The 19,793-nt window shown below is 38.4% G+C and overlaps 1 long non-coding RNA gene across 1 annotated transcript; it reads right to left on the reverse strand.

Annotated features, from left to right (window-relative positions):
• Positions 1-3,215: 3,215 nt before the first annotated feature.
• On the reverse strand, positions 3,216-17,681 carry LOC112945052. Its single transcript, XR_003248935.1, has 3 exons — positions 17,632-17,681; positions 3,736-3,775; positions 3,216-3,641 (listed from the first exon to the last, which is right to left on the reverse strand). It is a non-coding gene; the product is annotated as an uncharacterized LOC112945052 (long non-coding RNA).
• Between the last annotated feature and the right edge of the window lie 2,112 nt (positions 17,682-19,793).

The following is a 19,793-nucleotide window of genomic DNA, read 5'->3' on the forward strand; positions in this document are numbered from 1 at the left end:
CTAGTTGTTGTAATTGTGCAGGTCGCCAAAGTGGCACAGCCAAAAAACGTGAGCAAGCAGCACTCCCTCTTTTCAGATTATGTTTTAGTGATGTTGTTGTCACCTTGTTGCAGAGAACCCTCCCTGCGAGGGCAGCCTCCTCCCGGATCGGCATGGCAGAGTCTCCACAAGTGGGTCAGGGAGCACATGGAGAATCCCCGGATCGCTGACATGCGGCAAATGACCCGGCGGCCGCTCGCCAAGGGCGGCCTGCGGAGCTGCTCCTGCTGCACGAGATAATTAAACACTCGCCAGTGCTTCTTTCTCTGCATGCTTGGAAAGGAGATTAAAAGAACAAGGCTTGGAACTAAATCCTAGACCACATTATTGCCTTGATATAAGTGGACAGAAGGGAATTCAAATAACAGGAGCCTGGGATTTTGTGTTCTGAGAACAGTGAGAATTTTTAGGTTTGTATCAAAATTAGTTGCCTGCAATTAACTGAGCAGGTAATTACACAAGAAGAGTTTCACTACAGTATCCAAGTTACTGAAGGCATGAACGAGGGCAGGAAGCTTTAAATCAAGATTGTTGATTGATATAAACTCTTCTCAAGTTACAAATCACTGGGAGCTATTTACGTAAAACAACTTGTAATGGCCTTCATAAAGGCTATAGTCCATCTTGATCTCTCTGTATAAAATTATTAACTTTAAATGCGAACAGGTTTCAGGAAAAAAAATCTGAGACTCAAAGCTGGTTAGTTAACATTTATTTGGTTTGCATTTTCAACTTCTAAAAGCAGAGGAGGTTCCTACCTTATCTTGTATGGTACAGTACCCTACGTGCATCTTCTCATTGTATTCCTAACCTAAAACCAATGGAAAGAAAGGGGCAGAGTGAAATATCCACAGTCCAAACTGTCATCCCAGATCATGGTTATCCCAGGTATCTATAAGCAACAAAGGTATGAGAAGGGCTCCGATGTCGTCACTGTCCCAAACCACAATACTGTCAACCACAAACATTAATCTTCCAGATTAAGTTAAGTTTATGCCATTCTGAAAACAAGCTTTTGTACATTTAATATCCATTACCGATGAACCTTTCCGCTCTACAACTTTCGTATTACATGTCTCTGACATGTTAGGATTCTCTGACACAGTTTAATGTGAACCACGGGGACTTCTTGGCTCCAGATACTGCTACTGTGAAAGGCCCTGGAATAAAATCATTTTGCAACATTGTCCTAGCAACGACCTCAATCCTGACTGAGGAACTAATTCAATTCCACAATCTCTCACTATCAGATGCTGTCAATTTGTCCCTCTTTTTTTATTGTAATATCTAATATGGACCAGAGTTACTAGGAAGTGAGCTGAGACTAGCAAAATTCACTCCTATTAGGGCATGAGATGGCACTGAAATTTGTCCCCTGGAGGAAAAGGGACCGTGACTTTTGATCCGCACGCCTGTAAAGCTTGTCAGCAAATGAAGTTCTAACATATGAGCTGCATTTCTGCTCACCATTTAGAGAACTTATATTTTATATATATTGCCTTTTTACATTAGCGAGGAAAGAATATAAATCTTCATTTTTTTTAGATTAAGTAAAGGTTCTAAAAAATTCAGTAAAGGTTGTTTGCAGAATAAAACTGAAGGATAAGGGTCCATCTTAGTCATAATTTGGAATCATTTTTATATTCTATGTAGAAATCAGGAAGCTTAAGCACCACGTCAGCCACAGGAGAGTCAATCTGGTTTCACTGGAACACTTAACTAGGGTGAAGTTAAAGGCTTCATGACAAGGTTGTTAAACTAACCTGAGAAAACTGCAGCAACAGTGGGCAGAAAACAGTATAATATGGATAACATTCTGCTAATTTTAGAAACCATTATGCCTAATCAGTTGATGAGTATTTTTATTACGACCATAGAGACCCCCAAATCAGACTAAAGTTATCGTTCCAATTACTTCACAGATTCCTAAAGAGATGCCTGACATAAAGCTGGCCACTATCTTTTAACCTCTAGTTATTTTGACTGTAAGAGTTTACTCATTTATTAGCTTACTAATCATAATTAATTTACTAATTCTAGCCTGGAATATGCAAGCTGTAAAGTTCACCACCACAATCACATTTTTAGCCTTAAACTGAAAACAAAAATCATGTTCTGTTACTTTTTTTTCAGAAGAATTATTTTCCATTTTACAGAAAGATTTTAAAATCAGCCTGTGATTTGCAGAAAATCTGCACAGGTCATATAAAGTGTGTAGGCAGGTTCAGAGCAGGAAAGTCAGTTATATACATATGTATATACAAACACATATATCTCCAATTCTACAGCGCTTTTCAGGTAAGCTTGCATTCTCAACAAGGGACTAGAGTTAGAAGGCAGGATTTGGGGGACCTAAGTTCAAGTCCAACATTTATATACCTCTAGCTTTTCCAAATCCTCTTTCTATAAGAGCCGAAATAGTTCCTGTGCCTTAGCTCAATGAGGGCTGGCTTGGGTACCTACAAGATGATGCAATGAGCCACACAAACATACCCGAAGCATCTGAGGTTGAGCCATGCAGCTACCACAGATCTAAACATACATCTACCTCCTGCATGGGGAATTGTTGGTTCATAACCTCCCACAAAAATTCTAAATCTCAATAAAGTATGGGGGAAATCAGGTTCTCGCCTTCTGTAAATGCATGGAACAGTTATACATTAGAGCAAGCAAGTGGCTCTAGCAACAACAAACACACTTTCTGTGCACTGGCTCCTTGGTAAATGGGCCTGGGACTACGGTCTGTACATACTCTTCTTGTACATCCATCTTTCTCAAACACTACAGCAAAAAGTTCCTATTTGTTACTAACTTTGCTAGCAAGCATAATGTGTAAAATATTAGTAAGCAAACTACCACATTGCAATGCACAAGGCTCCCATACAGAACTGCTTTTAGAACATTTGGGAGCAATCAATGATCTACTGAAAGCTGAAGAGACTGAGGCAGCAAGACTTCCACCTACCTGGAGCTGAAGCTGTTCTCCTGGTACACAGCTGCTCTCTGAACAAAAAGAAATGACTTTTTCCTGCAACTCTCCCCATTCTCTACATCAAAACATCACCTCTGTGAATACTTTCATTACAGAGTATCTTTCAAAGACAGTAACATAAGAACACAGTAACACGTTAAGTCAAAGCAAAGATCCAGCTAGACTGAAGCATCTAAAAAGTAGATAAGAAGAGAACCAGCGTAAGTGATGTTTCTCCCAGGTTTTCACTCGGTCTTCAACCATTTGCATGGGTCATGGCCTTCTGGAGACAGATGTGCTTCTGTGTACCTAGTAATTTTTAACAAGGATTTCTCTAACAATCTGTCCTAGTATTTTCTGTAAGATGTATTTAACTCCGGCAAAGTTATGCATTTTAAGTGTTTGGTTGGAAACTCTCTGGACACAACCCATCCATTTGCTCTGACTGTTCATTGCTTAGCACATCGCTCCATCACTAAGGTGAGCAGGTCCTACAGCAGCACAGCCCATTGCTCACAAATGAGACTCGCCTCAACAGACAACAAGGACGTGAACTAGATGAGAAAACTCCAGCAAGTTCAATAACTTTGCAATCAACCCAGTAACGGTTGAGTGAATTATTTCCAGTCTCCTACAATCCAAAGAAATTAGAATAACATCAGAAGGTGGCAGCTGTTTTTACAACAGCAGTAGAATTAGCAATACAAGAAGTTGTTTTAACTCACATTCCCAGACAAATTGCGGTCTGCTCATTCCAAACATTTCCTAAAGAAAGGAGAGAAAAAAAAAAATTAATAACAATTACAGTGCCTATTTGAAATTGAGAAGCAAGAGGAAATGAGTTTTATGTCATGATTCCACTTTTAAAGTTAATAGCTTGAAAATTTAATTTCAATTCATTTGATATTCTATAGTTTTCCACACTTTTTTCCAAAAGGTGAAATGAATACGTTAGTGTATTAAATCTTTTTATCACTGCAGAGGTGGAAAATGTCTCATTTGTTTCTCTTGAGCTACTTTTCAGTTATAAGTCGTCTATTCTGTAATTGTTAAAAATAACTCACAGTATTTGAAAGATCTACATTATTAGCGGCAGGTAGCTCTCAAAGTCCATATAATTGCAACCCATTATTGTAACTGTTTTGATGCTCTACTGCATCATTTCAAAATCCACATAGTCTTTCTTCAAAGTAATATTCACTTCTGAGTTAATTTTGAAAAGTATTTCTTCAACCAAAAAAGTTACTCTGGAATGACACGTCACATCTCTAGTTACTTTCATCTTCCCCTTGAGATGTTCTGATTTACCTTACTCTCTATGCACCTTCTGAAAAAAAAATTTTTTAAAAAAGGTGTGTGTACGTATACACACAAACACGGACATTTATATACAAAATTGCTTTCAAACGGCAACCTCATGTCTTAAGAGCTCTGAATCTGTTAGAATACAGAAGTCAGAATAAAAAGGCCGCTGACTGTGAAGATTTAAGAAACAGACTGACATTTTCCACCTCAATATTTCCCTAAAAATAAAGCAGAGTACTGTGAAATTCTTTCCCACTGGAAAGATACAGAACTCATCAGGGATCCAAAACTGAAAAATATCTCAGGATACTGTTCTGCAGTTCTTTCCATAAATGCACAAACCCTTACAAGACAAAGCTTCTGAGGAAAAACAGCAGCAGCAGCAACAGCACCAGTTTCTTTGATTCTACTAATCTAGAAATTCATTATTTTAATTTTCAGGTTTAAAATCTCAGGCAATTCATCCAGGAGACAATTTATTTAAAGAATTTTTTCCTTGAGTATTTGTGCTATGCTTACAAAGTGACAAATTCCATGCAGAAGGAGAAAGTCTGAAGACAGACAACGCCACAGCACACTGAAGTACCATACGCTGATGAGGGTAATTCAATTCAGTATTTTATAGAAAAAGTCAGCAACTGATCCAAGGACATATTTCTTTTATTCAGTTTTATGCTGTGCTCAAATACAAGGTTATAAAGCAGCTGGTTACTAGTAATATTTATTTCTGCTGCCATAGCAGAATTTTGCCTATATTAGGGCTGCTTGTGCTAGACGGTGTACATATTTGGATATGATTTAAAGTTTTTAAGAACTTTAAGAGCACTTAGACATTCTAATCAAAATCAATGATTCAGATGGGAACAGCACGAACCCATAAGATTGTCTCTGCCTTAAAACCTTTTAATACACAATGCAGAAAAAATGAGAGGGAAAGAGAAGACTCTACTCAAAGTGAGAAAGTAGATCTCTTTTTAAGCTAAAGTTAGAACTCATCTTTTTCAGAAATTATTTCTATTTTATATTTTAGTCTGCTATGTGGTCTATCTGAATTAAATTTTTGCAAACCCTGTTCCATAATAGGAATTTTCATCGTATGCACTGCCCTCCATGGGGCAGCGGGCAGTAACTTACACGAGCAGCAGACTCCCAACTGAAAGTGTTTCACCACCATTCACTGACTTTTCAGATCTCAAATTTGGTCTCGCACTGGAATTCACCTGGTGTTTAACAATTACAAGCACAAACTTCACCTAAATAATCCCCCATTTTCTTGGTAAAGAAAAGAATAAGGGACAAAACGTCTTGATTAACTGAGACAATGCAAGCTAAGGCAGGTAACTGTCCTCTGGTTTTAAATTCATTATCCTCTAAGATGCTTTACAGTGCATACATAATATACCCTTAAACAAATATCTTTATGATATACTTCCGAAATATCTGCACTGCTCCCATGAACTACTTCTACCATTTGTATGAATATTAATGAATTTGTTATTACATCTCCTACTTCCACAAGATCTTAGCACCTCTGAAATAACAGTTCTCCTTATTCACCACCCCACTCCTGTTCACCTAAGAATAAAGGTATTATAAGAAAGCCAGACACAAGCTTTTTAAATGAATTTTGATTTTAAATATTTTCTCGATGTGTATTAATAATTTTTTTTCACCAATTCTGTTGTAATATGTTCCTTTTGTCTTGCTGTTCATACATTTAGGATGGGTTTGAATCCTTGAGTTATAGGAAGAGCATTAACACATTCATCTCAGAGAAAAGAACCAAGCTGCTCTTTGAGAGCAACTCCTCTGCCTAATTAAAAGGAGGCCTGTGAGCAGCTATAGAAGGTGGGGTCCAACTCTGCCCACTCAGAAGACTAGTTTTGACATGGACATTTCTGTCACATGGAGCAGGTGGAAAAGGAAGGATGCCCAAAGATTTAACGTGACCCTCCATCAAAGAACTAGAGCAAGGCGAGGAAGGCAAGGAGCCCATGCACACCCCGAGTCCACACATGCAGGCCTGTGCTCAACCACAGCACACGTTCCTCGAGTCAAATGCCCATCAACTGAGCAGAACAAAAGATGCCTCCATTTTTAATACACTTTCTGTAACACTGGTCACAAAACATCTAGATACACAACCACATGATTGAAAAGACCTGTCCTAACAAGAAATTGCCTTGGGTGATAGCACACAGTTGCTGTCTCCAAACATCTTACTTGGCTTTGTCCATTTCTATCTCTAAAGCGAGGGATCCCATTCAAATTCCTTGGAGAACTGAATCCTCTGCTTTCATCACACAGCTCAAAAACCTACTTCCAGCATCTGCTTTGCCATATACCCTGCCAGGCTTCTCTTCCCTCTCACAGGCTCTTCCCTTCTCTGCTTGCAAAAGAAGTTTTGATTTGAGGGCTAGACAAGGATTTTTCCCATAAACATTAATAAACCTTCAGAATCACCCCAAATTATCACAAAATCAATGCCTTAACTGTTATTTACTAGGTCAGTATTTCCTTTTTACCAAGTCCAAGGAAATTACACTGCAACAGAGTGTTTGCCACAGTAACAAATTTAATCGTAAGTAACACGGGCTAATACTCTGTGTAAAATTACTACCATGAATTAACTTTATGTCTGTAGAAAATGAGATTGTATGTAATTACTGATTTCCATTCACAATAAACTAAGCAAATTATCTTCACCAATATAAATGCACCATAAATTTGTTTTGAGGCATAATGAAGAAATAAATTTGTGAAAGAAATATGGACTGAATCTGCCAAATTATTGTAAATGATAGCTTCTTTAAAATTAAGGCATGTAATTGCAATTGGAAAATGTTATCCTCTTAATGGTTGTATTATTATTTAGGTAGACCAATAATCCTCTTTGCTGATGCCTCATTTCTGAACTATTGGCAGATTTTATGCATTTTAATATCAAAATGCTGTGCAATCTATAAATAGAATGATTTACCATTTGCAGGATTAGGTTTGTCCTAATGAATTTTAGAGGATTTTAAAAACGGAGATAAAAATGTTTAGTAGGAAGTCTCCATTTTTTTCTGATTATTTAACTGGGTGCACTCACTCAGTAGACAAGATTGTTTTAACATATGGTTCCCCAAGTTTAATGTTAACGAGTGAAAATCATCGTATTGAATATGACATTTTAAATCAAATAAAGCAATCAGTTTGATGATGTTTTAACAATTGTGTGTTACATCTTGCAATAAATTTGCAGAGTTACCTTATTTGAAATGCCATAGAAATTAAAAGACTCGTATTGTTGTAAGCATCAGTGCACTCTGAGATTCAGAGATCACTAAATTATGTTTGACATTCTCTCCATCTTGTTAATGATCAGGTATTTCAAGATACTCTGGATAGAATATATATCTATATATACATTTATATATTTCAACTGCTATGAAGTAGCCAAACTTGTAAAAATCATACAAGTTTGAAAAAAGTTACAAACGTCAAAAATCACTATATTGTTAGGCAAAATTTGATCAACTTCTCTACCAAAAAAATTTTGTTCAAAGCAACTAAATTTCAATCTGCTTTTATGCATTTCATGTATTCTTAAAAAAAAAGTTGAAAAAAGTCAAAAAAAAAGATCGAATCATCACTGGAAGCAGTTAGCAGTGAAATCAGTAGAAATTACTACAGGAGATTGTTTTGAGATGGCTTCTGCTGCTGACAAAATGCCTCGCAGCTTTCCAAATAGCTCAGTAAGTATTTCACATATGGATTTTGAAACCGTTGTCTGTATATGGTCATTGCATTACAGCTGGCAACACAGGGCACTGCCACACTGCTCCGCATCAGGCGATCAGGAGCCACAGCCCAGATTTCCTCCTCAGCACCTATTTTTTGATAGGTATCACAGTCAACTAGAGGAACCACATCCAGCAGAGATAGGGTCCTGGAGCTGCTCTCTTCCTTGTGCCTACTCTGTCCTACTGCACGCAGGGCCTGGATTAATTCCTTCACTCTCTGCTTTCCTTATTTTCAAAGAAAGTTGTGGCAATCATTACCTCTAAACCCCATGTACCAAAACCAGACTAAAGCAACTGCTTTGTTAATGGCTTATAGGAGTTCAATCTCACACTAGGTACGTTAGCACCCCACTTAAGAGAGAGGGCCATCTGATCCCAGAAAGTTACACTCCTTCCCCACTGAGAGTACAGTACACTCACTGCCTGCCACATAGGTTTGGCTGCACTCAGGATGCCAAGGAAAAGAGGCAAGTGGTGGTCTCCAAAAGTTAGCTTTGCTTTACATTGCATTGGTAGGAATATAGTCTTGTCAGGTTACTCAATCTCTGCTTACTACAACTCGGTAGCTTCCAGCTGAAGCACAAGCCTCTTGCTACCCCAGTCACAAATGCTTGTCCAATGTTCATACTGCCATCTAAAATGTAGCTTTAAAAAGCCTACTTACTTGTGAAGCACTTGGTCTGGGCTTTTAATGTAAAAATTGTCTTTCCTTGTGTGAAAAAAGTTTCAATATTGTTTTCACCTAAGTCTTTCTAACCTTCTGGGAGAAGTATGAGTTTGCATTAAGGCTTTGTTCAGCAAGAGCACACAGTAAACAGTGTTCTTCAAAGTTCTACTTGAACACAATTAAATATTCTGTGTAAGAAGCATTTTTCTTCTAAGAAGTAGACAGACATTCTGATGATATTTTGTGAGCTTTGATTAAAAGTCAATTGAAATTGATAATGTTATCAAAAGTGCAAATGACTCCCCCCCAAAAAAATCATACAGAAATTAGATGCCAAATATTAGGAATTTTAAAACAATTTTTCATCTTGGATGCTTTAAGATTATGACAAGAATGTGTAGGTTCTGTATCCATTTGCTCTCTTCCACTCATGGTCCTATTGCTCATCCTTGTACTTCACATTACTTTTGAGCTGCAGCATATCAGGGTACAGGGCTGAGCTCCACTTCTAACATGAAATTCCTGCCTTTATCAATGAGGGAAACACTCCACGTAGCAACAGCTGAAATAATGCTCCTGCCAGCTACTACAAAAAGCAGTGATACTAAAATAGAGCATTCAGAGATTCCAGCACAGTAAATTACTCTGTAATGAGAAAGTGATTCTCATTTACCCAGATAATCTGGACAGAAGTTGTTCTTTGCTGATGGCCGTAGGCAAAAGAAGAGCCATTGGCACTGCAGAGTTTGAATGCAAGTATGAAATCACTAAGCCAGCTTCTGTTTTGATTTTTTTTTCAGGTAATGCTTGGGTAACACAATAAGGAACCGAATATCATCAATAATTAATCTAAGTAATAACAAACAGTAACTGCAAGTAACCTCCTAAATAAGGGCAAAGGAAGAGAGCTGGACAAACAGGTTCCACTGAGTAAAATCAATATGAAATTCTCATTTTTTCATTACCCAGCAAGATTGAGTGGAAAGTTCATAAAATTTGGGGAAAAAGGGCAATTTAACACTCGCATCCCTACTGCCTCATTCCATGTTACCACTGGTACATTAGCAAAACATTCCATGTTGGTGGTCTGAAATTTTACCAACCAGCCTACTAACATTCCCAGGCTGGATACTTCCATTACATCTGCTCTAATCAAGCTTAGCATGTTGATTCACAGAGAGAAATAAGTCCCATTTGACCAAAGGAATGGAATGGAAACCCTTAAGTTAGGCATCTTGCCTTGCTTTTGCTGAATAAGCCGCTCCGATAGAGTCCTAACTCATTTAGACAAAGTAGATCACATGTTTTAAACACTGAAATTAATCTGCAACTCAGCACCAAAAAAAAAAAAAAAAAGAAAAAAAAAAAAAAAAAAAATCACTGAGCAGGAAAGGGCTCAAGATCAAAAGGTTAAAGGCAAACTCAAATGCAGGCGATTTTGCCCCAAGTCAAGGACACCAGCAGGCCTTTGAGTTGCATATCTGTCTCATTTAATGTTAGCTTGTATTTACGGAATGATTGAAGGTTCTCAGTTGATCATTAGAGTACAAGACTCAACAGATTTTCATCCAAGCAAGCATCTGGATTAAATTCATACAGTCACTAAGATATCTTAAATTTCCATTTGTTGTGCAAGAAAGGAGGTTTTGGGGTTTTTTTTTTTGTCTGATGGGAATTCTAGGTTTTACAATTTAATGGGAATATTAGAATGCAAAAGATACATCAGGGAGATTTGACTATGATAATAAGGAATATTTCAAAATCAAGAACGATAATTCAATCGTTGCGATGTTGAATGAAAGCTGTAAGAAAGAGAACTGCTCTTTCCTTCAGTGCCTACCTGGAGTTCTTTTCCTTCAGCTCCATACAGACACTAGTGTCACAAAACAAAACAAGCTTGAAGAATAAAACAGTTTATACACACAAAATACCCCTTTGTGCTAAGTGCCAGCAAAGAACACATTGTACATTAATTGCTGGTCTCTCAGTCCAGACCATCTGTCTCTGCAGTGTAATGAAGGCTGGCAGCATCGCTGCTATTTGCTCAATAACTAAAATTGAGTCTGAACTAAACCCTCCTCACTGTCTTATTACACCATCAGCTTGGCTTTCGGGAGCTGTGGTACAAATGTGGCGCACAGGCACCTTTTAGCTGCAATGCCTCAGCCTACTGTAATGGGCCTGAAGTTGAGAACAGATGATATTAGCAGACAGAATGGGAAAAAAAAAGTGAGGCCACCAAGCTGCAAGCTGACTGCTCTGTAAGTGCCCTGTCTTCACGTGGCGAGAAGGTCCAGTACATCTGGCCATAGTTGTCTCCAAGGATGGCCAAGCTGCTGCGGAAGGTTCAGCCTCATTCCCGTTAGAGAACTTGGGAATGTGAAGATGGCACCCGGAGTAACACTTACTCAACTACTGTATGTAAGCAGCTGGGCAAGGCTAAGTAGTCCTGGCTTAAATACAAGGATAATGGAATACCACAAAAACCTGAGTAGTGGCAATGGATGCTAAAACAGCAATAAGCCCTATGACCTGCTCAGCAGGCACAAAAGCATAAGCAAGAACGATCGCATTTACCACTTAATGTTGATAACCAAAAACAAAACCCTGCAGGTAACACGGTGAAATTCCCTCTCTCACCTCCATGGAAGTGACCTGCCATAGGTAAGGAATTTAGAAACAAATTGTTTCTCTCAGTTTTCAAGGGCACAGTGAAAAGAGGCAGGCCTGAGCGCACTGCAACGCGCTCCTGCTTCACTGCGCCCATCCTCCCTGGAGCTGCGGCGTGTGAGCAGGGAGCTCAAGGCACGGGAAGACTCAGCCTGCTCGCTGCTCAGCACGCTGCTGCCCAAGGCAGGGGACCCGAGTTGTTCCCGAGTTCTTGCCTTCCCTCTAAAATAAATAAATAAAATAGCATTGCTTGAAGGACAAGATACAGGAAGGATCTGTGCAATTTAATATTGGAGATGATAGCTCTAACTACAATTCTGTGGCAGCAGTCCACTTACGGGCCTGCTAACAGTGGCAGTTTTCTGATGTGAATGGCAGAAAAAGAATAAACCATTTTCATATAAGTAATTCACAGCTGTCTGGGAGAAGGTGGACATATTGCTGCAAAACTTCTCTTTGGAAAGCTGGATTCATAAGTTCCTACCCTGCTGAGCATGATTGATGATTTTTCATTATTTTCTGGCTCCAAGATCAACTGGGAGAAGTTAAAGGCTCTACTACTTTCTAGATTTTGCCCCAGGAAATCTATCTTCATCTCAGAGAGGTTTTTTTGGTAATGCCAGAACATTATGAAATGTCCAGGTATCCCGGATTCTCAGCATCTCCTTGACATGGGGAGCAAACATTTTTCACCATTAATTAAAAACCTGCAAAGAGATTTTGACAGATGGAAGTGATCGAACCTATGGTTACAAGTAAAGGTCAATTCCATTACAATGATTTTCACTCCAAAAAATTAATTATTGGCTATTGAAGATATCATTAGAGACTCTGAAGATTTCCCTCCCCCCAAAAGTTACAACAATGTTCAAGGAGTTCCTATCAGATGCACAAAAACAGGCATTACTCTACTCAGACCACAAAGCACAAGACAAATAGTTCTGCTCAAAATCTATGCCTAGAAAGACAAGGCACTAGATACTAGCATGCTGACAAACTGTTTTCACTAATCCAAGCTGTTCTGGTTAGCTCACGTACTTATCAAATTGTGCAGAATCTACTTTATCAGCAGTTTTGCAAAAATTGGGATGTTTATCCATTACATGAATTGGTTCTCACTTATGAGGATGCAACGCTCAAATCAAAATTGGGTTTGGTTTTTATATTCAAATCACCACAACGAAAACTTTCTTCTTGGAAACCATTGGTTTACTGAACTATTAATCAAACATATTTTTTTTTCCTCCTGAAAACAACATGTGTGCATGCCTGAGAGAGGAAAAAGAAAGGGTATCTAAATAAAATAAAACACTGCAACCAGTGTAGAGAGGACCTCTATCCTTCTCCATGTAAATACCCAAGACTTGAACACAGTTTGTTCCTTTGTGTGCAAACCTCCATTTCAATCAAAGTCATAACGACTTCTGTCCTGCCATTTAGAAAGAACTCCAGGTTTAAAAACTACAGCCTGAAACACCAAACGAAATCCACTCCCCGCCACCCCCCAAAAGAAAAAAAAAGAAAATCAAACTTACTCCTCCTCACATTTCTTTTGACTTCTGGTGTAACAATCCAGAAAGGACATATATGGGTGCACTCAGACAGTTTTTGCAAGAGCAACAAGAAGTCAGTCTGATGTTCTTAGAGCAACCACTAAAACTGTAATTCACCAATGGACAAAATTTTAGTTTGTGTGAAAAATTACGTTCTTCCAGGGTGTGATTTAAATGAAATCTCACATCAGTCAATATCTATGGATGTCTGCATGAGGAAAAGATGGGTCTTCTCCCAGCCCTGGAACTGTAACAGCCAAGAAAGGAGTCCATGATATAATTTTGATCCTAGATACACTTGAGCACTGTCTGAAACCTGATTGTGCGTGACTTCCAGAGAACATTAGCTGCAAAAAAATGTTAGCTACAGCCCCAAACTTCCAATCTTTTTCATTTTTATAGTTTCATAGTCTTGCAGGCTTGAAAATTCCTGAGAGAGCATGTGGTAGAACAAAAAATAAGTGTGAGTAACATATTCTTGCAATTGGTGCCAGCCCAGTGGGACTGAAAATCTGTTGTCCAAAGATATAGGGAAGCAAACAATAGCACAGGAATATTCTTCTTTCAGAAAGTTAGAAGCTCAACATCTCTGCATGAGACAATAAAAAAAAAAAAGAGATGAAAAATACGAAGCTGTTATGTATCTAACTGAAATCTTCAGCTTGACCCAAAGGCCAGAGTCTCATTTGTTTTCAAACACCAAACCTTCTGGAGAAATCTTCAGGAGAAAAACAAGAATGTGAATTTGCATCCAAAACTGCTTTGAAAGATGCACCAGAATAAAGTGATATATCTCATTATTTCTTAATCTCCTTAAAGTGTGGCCTGTTGCCAGAAGCGGCTGTCCAGGATCCAGGACTATGATTCACAGATGTGACAATCAGTCCTAAACCCAAAGATGCCCAGTTACATGTTTGCTTGATTCCATAGACTGAGAGGTCAAGCGATTGCTAGAATGTGGAATGAAGATGAAACTTCACTACACACACACACACTATAAACCAAATGGCACCCTTTGGTCACTAGGTCAATCCTGTGAGACCGCATGTAATCCAGAGTAATCTAGAATTTATGCCAATTTAGGTCCTGTGCTTACAGAGCAACAGAGGAAGCTTGATCCCTCAAAAAGCAAGAGCATCATGGGCAAATGATTCTTAGTTGGGAAAAGAGTTAAGTGGTAAAAAGAACACACCAAATTCTTTTGAACAAATCCAAGACCTCGGTGAGTTTATACAGGATTTTCATTTTGAGTTTTATACATATGGCACTTTTGATCTAGGCAGAAAGCCCAAAAGTTATTGTTACTGCATCTGTATTACAACCCAAGTACAAATTAGAAGGTAGGTTAAGTGTTTTCAAGTGCCTTCCAACAACTTTAAAGGAATAAAAGACGATATTTCAAAAAAGAGGCACCCCATGCAAAACGCTAACCTAAATTCATCATCTCCTTCCTTTGAATGGACAAAAGAAACATCTGTTAAGGAAGTCATAACAACATAGCTGCCTAAATATGCTGCTGAAATAAAACAAACTAACCTTGTTTCCAGAACAATCAATTCTGCATTCTACTTCTGAATGAGTTCTTGATGGAAAAGGGCAGAATAATAGTTAAGACATACCTTTGCAAAAACAAAGACTCAAATCATTTTCCTATTATTATCTACACTGCAATCATATTTTTAAGAGCAGTATCTCTAAAGCATGACAGAAATGCTATTTTGATGCATTTCAAAGCCCTCCCTAGCAAGGTCACTTTGTAACAGAATGAAATGGTTGTCAGCAGATTTTTTTTTTAAAAAACAATGACAAAAATGAAGTTGGCCCTTACTTGAACAACTACAGACAAAAAAAAGGCAAAGAACAATTTCATCTTCTCTCCTACTTCCCGCTAAGAGGAGAGTTTTCAGGTACCAGGGTATAGTTCCCTTGGAAACCTCCTCTTATTTTGTAAAGAACTTGCTAACAGACAAGTGTGAGGCAGCTGATTTATTTAACAGATATCCCAAAAGGGTCAATAACTTGACTCTACTATATTTATGAAAATATTTGTGTATCAAAAGTTAAAACATTATTGATTATTTAACATGAATGGTTAATCATTAAAGTGTAAAATGATTCTCACTTGAAACAAACGTTTCGTTTTCAAAAACATGGGTGCCAGTGAATACATGTCAAAAATCCACTCTATTCTGCACACAAATCTTTGGCTAGTTGTGACTGCCACAAGCACTCAAAGACAGGAATAAATGCATTCACTTGCACAAACCATGATCACTTCATCAGGTCACAAACAGTCTGTCTTTTAACAAATAAGGTTAACACAAGTTTTCCTCCTCCAATTCCGTTTCTTCTACTTCATAATGAAGGAAAACTAATTATTTTTTCTGCGTGTTACTTACATTATGATCATCACGAACATCAATGAGAATGTACATACGTTGACTAGTAGCTGACCTAACCTGAAACTAGCTCCTGGGAGCTACAGTGTTCCCAGTGCAGCTGGGAGATTAAGACAACTCTAAATCTCCAGTCTAGGTCTACAGTCTCTTCTGATGAGCTAGACATAAGCCTGTTCAACTCAAAAAGCCAGTGAAACACATCAGCGCAGGCCCATGACAGTAAGTGTCGCTGCACGTATTGCATATCACCCTACTAATGCAACCCTGAGACCCAAACGGTCCCACGGCTTTCCCTTGGGGAAGGGACAGGGCTACAGCTCAGCTCCTTGCAGCAGCCTGGGCACACATGTGCTCCCGAACACTCCACCCAGCTCCCGTACGGGATTTTCCATCTTCCACACAAGTTACCTATCCACATCATCACACAATCTTTATTACAAGCTTTTAGGAAGGTTGCTTAGTAGGGTGACAGATAATCTAGCATTCTTGTATCTGCTAATGAAAAAATACTGAGCGCACGTGCTGGCGCTGTCACGACGGGCTGTTTGGAGACAGACCGAAATAAACACAGCCGTTTGTAGCAGTCAATCTGAATGCAGCTGTTTAACACCGCTACAGCGGGCGCCTGACACCCAACGTGCTAAAAGAATGATTACACACCGCAAACATCAATCACCCGGCACAACAGGAATATAGAGTCATTGTAATAGAACAATATCACATGATAAATACCTTCCCCCTTTAAATCCTTGCGCCTCAGCGTTTAGAGATGATGTATGGCCAGGTTTCACCTTGACATTTTTCCCCTTAGCAACAGACCACTGTCCTCACGACATTTTCCCTTGAAGACAGATCATACACATTTTGGGGGAAGAATCAAATGAACTTAGGTATCTATGAGAGAAAGAAACAACTACTATTCAAATTAGGAAATTTAGACTAGGAATTACTTTCTTCTACACACTGCAATAAAATGACGAATGTGGCTCCCTCTTTGTCATGCAGAAGTAACATTTATCAGTAGTTCCTCAGACCCTACTTTAGCACATTTTCTTTTCCTCTTCCTCCTCCTGTTCTAGGTGGAACGGATTATTCCTAGGACATGAAAGTAGTACTTTATAGAACTCTTCCACTGATGGAAGCTTTTTCTCCTGAAGAATCTATTTCCTTACATCCTTTTCAGCTATTTGTCAAAACAGCTTTTTTCCTTCCCTCAATGACCACCCCTAACTCCACTGTTACAGGTTATGATTTTAAACCATTAACATTGTTAACTCCACTTGAAGTTGACTTCAACTTCTTCCTCCCAACTTCCTGACCTACAGCACACAAAGTGCCACTGAAAACTAAGATTTTGTGACATACAGCTAAGGTTGTGATTTTGCTCTTTTTTATGAGGCACAGGAAAAATGTGGTAAAGAAGTCACATCATATTGTTGTATACTTAGGGGTTGGAGAAGCATTATTACAGTGATTTGACATAATAGTTTCAGCAGTTATGTGCAAGCAGTGAAATGGAGGCTAAATGAGATCATCTCAAAAGGATACTAATGAAACTTGTATTGCTTCACAACCTCATGAAATTTTTGAGACTTACTTCTCAGACACCATTTCTTTTCAAATTCCCCTTTCTAGTATATTAATGCTATCTTTCATTTCTCACCACCTGCAAAGCCATGCTCACTTACTGTTCAAGGTTCAAAACCTTACAGATTGATAATAATAATAAGGCAATAATAAACTCATTTTAACACTCTCTAGAATAAAGCAGTACAGCCAAAAACTTCACTTGCTCCCTTGTCAGCACAGACAGTCACTGCACTCTGTGACAGCCCAAATTCAGCACCCAATCTGGAGCTCAAGTGATTCAAGGAACGGGAAATGCTGCCTATGACAGAGCACTGCACTATTATAGCCTGAAGTTCATCATTGCTGGTAATACAATTGGATTTCACAAAACCAGTTTGTAAGTAATTGCATATGAACTGCATACAGTTGCTCACAGTTTACACATGATTACAGTTTGATTGCAGAGACAAACATACCAACAGTGAGCTCAATTTATCCAAGAGATGTGAATGGATTGTAAATGGATTACATAGACTTAAATCCATTTGTGTAAGTAGACTCAGTAAATATTTTTCAGTTGTGAATTCATGCAGGATGCTAGGTGAGGGTTTTCAGTAGTTCATCCTGCTCAGGTCTGAAGTGAATGGAGTCTTCTGCTACCTGGACTCACCTGCTTTTCACAGGCCTTGTTCTTTCTTCTCATCTCCTTTTTTTTCTCTCTTTATTCTGTTGGATCCAATCAAAAGTCTGTTACAGGCAACAGAGTGATTTCCATTCATACCAATTTTGAATAAGACTATTATGTTATAAACTTGTAACATGGGCAATTACATATAATTCTTACCTATTTACAATGACAGTTATATGAACTTCATCATGTCCTACTGCAGTGATACAAAGAGGAGAGGGAAAATTGCCCACATAACATGTCAAATACTGATACTGAGAGAACTGCCAGGGGTTTAAATATATTTAAGTTCAAGTACCCTGTCAGTCTGTTAGTTCTCAGAGAGCTTAGTTAAAATTTATCAAGCTTTTCAAATGTCTTAAGCCTGCTCTATCAGAAATCTTTCCATAACAGCCTTTTCAGGCGTTACCAAAACGGTCAGTTGTGGTCTCGCCCACACTGTCACAGGGAGACGTTTTCTAGAACTTTCTCAGTGCTGCAGGCTCTGCGATTGCAGCTGGTGAATGTGACGCCCATGGGACGGGAGCACCAGCCACCCAGGGCCCGCCACGACACGGCCAACCCAGTGAGCTACGCGAGTTGCGGGACCAGGGCCTGAAGAGCAAAACACATTCAGTACTGAGGGACAATTCAGTTATGAATTTGGCTTGGTTTTAAACAGGAATTGGAATAGGGCGAGATGGAGACTTTATTTCTCCTTCTCCCTTTTCCCCCCAACACATTGAATCCGCCTTTTATTGCACAGAAAGAACAAATTACAAGAGATAAACACAGCAACAAAAGCAAAGAAAAAACTGCAGCCACAGTTACTGATTAACACAGAGATAGAATAATCCTGCTCCTCCTCTTAAAAAGAAAGAAATCCCACCCTTAAACAAAGGAGACAAATAAAAAAAGAGCAAGATGTCCTCCCTGAAGGATGAGGGATTTTTTTTGCCTTACCTTGTTTTTTCTTGACTCATCAATGAGGATAAGAGTTCTCCCTAAAATGTTGAGAAAGCCACAGTCTTAAAAGAATGTTTGTTAGCGAGACATTTAAATAAGAAATACTCTTTTAAATAAGAAAGACTCTTTGTGTTGCTTAATAACACACCTGGCTGATACGGAGCTATTGCATCATTTTAAATTGACAATCTAACCCACTTTTGTTTACAGTACATTCAAAAAAAGCTTTGTGAAAGGAAAAAAAAAAAAAGAAATGAAAAGAAAAAAAGTCAGGAGCTTACTGCTATGCTTATATATGTTTATATCTTCAGTGATAACAAAGGCCACGCCAAGCTGGCAGGCCAACCTAGTACCTCGGAAGTTAATGAAGTTAAGCCTGTTCAAACCAGCTTAGAATTTCATTCAGAATTGTGGTTTTGAGATACAAATTCACAGTTTAATGGTTGCCCTCCAGTCAAGCAAAGAATTTGGTCATTATTGTTGATGAAAAAAATCAAATATAAAGAGAATTATTTATTAGAAAAAAATGCCCACATTTTCAGGAGGACTAGAAAACATTCTTGTTAAAAAATGAAAAACAACTTCACTATTAATTGTGTCCACTGAGACCTAGGCAGTAACAAAAACGCAACTGTAATATAATCGTTCAAATCAACCAAAACAATTACTAAAAATCAATCTACACATTATTCACAACAATATTCAGGTATTCTGAAATCCATGTTTTTAAACACATTATAAGCATTACTTGCTCATTTTCTATGAGCAGATCTTGCTATTAAAACAAGAAAGCAATTAGCTAGTATTCTTTCTTTTTGCTTTGGGAATTTTAATGGAAAATAAATCAACAGTTTTATTTTGAAAACACAAAATACGAATTCCTGAAAAATTCTTTTCAAAACAGCTACTGCTGGACAGCACACACTTGTGCGCTGAAAGCAACTTAAGTGATTCACTCTCTGAAGGGGATTCCTTCTAAAGGTCTTCCATGCTGGGTACTCAGCTATCAGCTTGAAGGAGGCAATGGACGACAGTCCATTTCTAAGGCTGACCATTTTGGGCACAGATATTTCTCTTGGCCAACTAACACCATACTAATGTATGTATATTTATTTATTTATTTTTCTCCCTCTCTTCACCACACACTAAAGGTAAACTTGAGCCAAGTGTGCGTAAAGAAAGTTTTATGACCTAGGTCC

Source organism: Nothoprocta perdicaria, unplaced genomic scaffold (genome assembly GCF_003342845.1).
Source record: "Nothoprocta perdicaria isolate Ctin4 unplaced genomic scaffold, notPer1 scaffold_18, whole genome shotgun sequence".
In the NCBI taxonomy this organism is placed as follows: Eukaryota; Metazoa; Chordata; class Aves; order Tinamiformes; family Tinamidae; genus Nothoprocta; species Nothoprocta perdicaria.